Raw genomic sequence first — 3,493 nt, 5'->3', positions numbered from 1 at the left:
GTGGGGCGGTGGCGGTGCTCGTTAGGCGGAGAGAAGAGGAGAAAGAGATAAGGCGACGGCGGGGGCGCAAGCCGTTAACTTATTTTGAAGCTTTGTCGTCCATGTCGTCTTTGCCGTCTGCAAGCTGAGGGCAACGGACGCTTTGCCATCTGCTGGCGGACGGCAAAGTGGGGGCCTGTTAGGGCTTAACATCTAGTGGGCCAAACACCCTCTTTGCCGTCAGCTACCGGACGACAAAGAATCTTTGTTGTTAGCTAGCGGACGGCAAAATGTTGGCTGATGGCAAAGCCTTCCTTGGCCGTCTGCTTTCCGGTGGCTGATGGCAAAGCCGTTCTTTGTCGTCCGCTAGGTGACGACAAAGAGGGGACAGACGACAAATCTTCTGATTCCAGTAGTGATGTCTGTTAAATTGAGTGAAATCATTTTTTCGAATTACTGAAATCTACCATTTTTAAATAAGTTATACCCAACTTTTGAAACGAGTGAAATAAGTTTTTCGAATGAGCGGAATCTGTTTTTTGAGCACAATGAAACATACTTTTTGGAATGAGTAAAACCAGTGTTTTGAATGAGTGAAACATGTTTGTTAAAATGAGTGAAATCACTTTTTGAAATGAGTGAAATCTTTTTTTAAATAATAGAAATCATTCTATTAGGCTAAGTGAAATATTTTTTTCCAATTTAGTGAATCAACCGTATTGAAATGATTTAAATATATATTTTGGAATGAGTGAAACCAGTGTTTTGAATGAGTGAAACATGTTTGTTAAAATTATTAAAATCAATTTTTTGAAATGAGTGAAATCATTCTCATTAAGCCGAGTGAAATGTTTTTTTAATTTAGTGCAATCAACCGTTTTGAAACGATTTAAATATATTTTTTGGAATGAGTGAAACCAGTGTTTTGACTAGGTTAAACATGTTTGTTAAAATGAGTGAAATCATTTTTTGATGAGTGGAATCATTTTTTGAAATGATAAAATCATTCTGTCAAACTGAGTGAAATATGTTTTTTCAATTTAGTGCATTCTATTAAACTGAGTGAAATATGTTTTCCAATTTAGTGAAATCATCTGTGTTGAAATGATTTAAATATATTGTTTGAAACGAGTGAAATAAGTTTTTTGAATAAGGAGAAATCCATCTTTTGAAATGAGCGGAATCTGGTTTTTTGAACATAGTGAAACATACTTTTTGGAATGAGCGAAATATTTTTCTGAAATGAGCGAGATCATTCTTTTAAACTGAGTGAAATCTATTATCTCAATTGGGTGAAATTATTTCTTTTCAAATTAGTGACATCAGTTTCTTCTAATGAGTGGAATTGATTTTCTAAACATAAAGAAATGAACTTTTCGAAATGAGTGAAATCGGTTTTCAGAAGTTAGGGAGCCAATTCTTTTGGAACAACTGAAAATATATGTTTTCTAATGTGTGAAATAGGCGTTTTACAACGAGTCCGTTTGGGTAGGGCAATGGGGTCGTGCCCGGGTCTGTCCTGGGATGCGGTGGCCGTGCGCCCAGCGCGCGGACGCATCCTTCGGCCCCATCTTGTCCGCCACAGCCAAAAATGCCCATATATTCATATTTCAATGTTCAAAACAAGTTTGCATGTCCAAATATTAATTGTCTAAAAATAAAAATAGTTTTACAACCCAATCGAAATTGTCTCTAATAAAATAGTTTTACAACCAAATCAAAATTGTCTTGAATGAACATAATGAATCAATACATCTATTCGTTGCCAACGTGAGTCCACACGTGCTCAACCAAGTCATTTTGAAGATCCAAATGAGTGTGCTAAACACGCATTTCAAGATGAAAATGGACAAACTGTTCAAATGTGGCCGGTTCTTGGTGCAGGGGCTCAACATTTTCATCTTGAAAATCAAATACTTGGTCGAAGATCCTGTCATCATGCTCGTCCTCGACGATCATGGTGTGCATGATCACACAAGCAGTCATCACCTCCCAAAGCTTCCCTTCATCCCATGTCAGTGCAGGGTTTCGAACGATACCCCATCGGGATTGAAGCACACCAAAATCACGTTCCACATCCTTTCTAACACTCTCTTGCATTTAGGCAAATCTCTTTCTCTTCTCACCTTGGGGGTTTGAGATTGTCTTCACAAAAGTTGACCACTGAGGATATATACCATCAGCTAGGTAGTATCCCTTGTTGTACTGGTTTGATGGCGGTCATGTCGAGACGTGGTTTGGTATGGACGGTGGGGGGTGAGCAGTGAGGAGGCGGCTGAAGAATAGTGGCGGCGCCGGTGGCAGGGTGGGGGGGAGCTGGTGGAGGCGTTGGAAGCGAAGAGACTGCTAGTGTCCCTGACAGGCGGGCTACGGGGGTCAAGGGCGTGCGTCGAGCCCGTCCGCGTGATGTCCGTTTCACCCCAAACTCGGCGCAAGTTTGGGTCGGGAATGGGTCGAAAACAAACGAAATCCAGACATTTGACCATTTGGGGCCGCGCTATTCATCCGTTCTACCCCGAACAGACGCACCCGAACAAGATGGGGTCGCGCGCTGGAGTTGGCCTAAGAGAAAACAGGAACTAGATTCGAACCCTGCTCGCTTCGCGAGGAGCGCCTGATGCTAGCCATCGCACCATCGACCTAGGACGTGATGTATCAACAGACTGAGAAATGATGAACTAACTGTCAATTAAAGTAAAAAACATTTAAAAAATGTTAACTAAGCATTTGATAATAAATTTTGATGCATACATGAAAATCGTTTTAATCTATGCACAAAAGTTATACAGTAAAATACAAATGTGTATGAAAAAGGCTGATCATGTACTTAAGAAATGTTGAACAAGTATTTGAAAAAGGTTAATTTTTTTTATAAAATGTGGAACAAGTATTTGAAAAATGTTGAATAAGTATTAGAAAATGTTGAACAAGAATTTGAAAAATGTTGAACGAGTATTAGAAAATGTTGAACAAGTATTAATATTTTTGAATGAGTATATGAAAAATGTTAAACCTGCATTTGAAAATGTTGAATAAATATAAGAAAATGTTAAACAAGAATTTGAAAAATGATGAACAAGTATTTGAGAATATTGAAAAAGTATTGAAAAATGTTGAACAAGTATAAATTGTTTTGAACGAGTATTTGAAAAATGTTAAACCAGTATTTGAAAAATGTTGAATAAGTATTAAAAAATATTGGATAAGTATTAAAAAATGTTGAACGAGTATTAAAAAATGTTGAATAAGTATTAAAATGTTGAACTAGTATTTGAAAAATGTTGAATAAACGTTCAGGCAATGTTGAACGTGTATAACAAAAATGTTGATCACTTATTAAAAAATGTTTTTGACATACAAAAAATGTAGACTAAAAAACAAAAGAAACGAAAGAAAACCAAAAACCAAAAACAAAAAACAAACAAACTAAACCCCCACAAATTAAAAAAAACTGAATAAACAAATGTAGAAAGAATAAAAAATGAAAACAAAACAAAAACCAGAGAAAAAAAGG

This window comes from Triticum aestivum, chromosome 2B (assembly GCF_018294505.1).
Source record: "Triticum aestivum cultivar Chinese Spring chromosome 2B, IWGSC CS RefSeq v2.1, whole genome shotgun sequence".
Taxonomy (NCBI): domain Eukaryota; kingdom Viridiplantae; phylum Streptophyta; class Magnoliopsida; order Poales; family Poaceae; genus Triticum; species Triticum aestivum.
The sequence above is the reverse complement of the archived record's forward strand: the minus strand, read 5'-3'. Positions refer to the sequence as shown.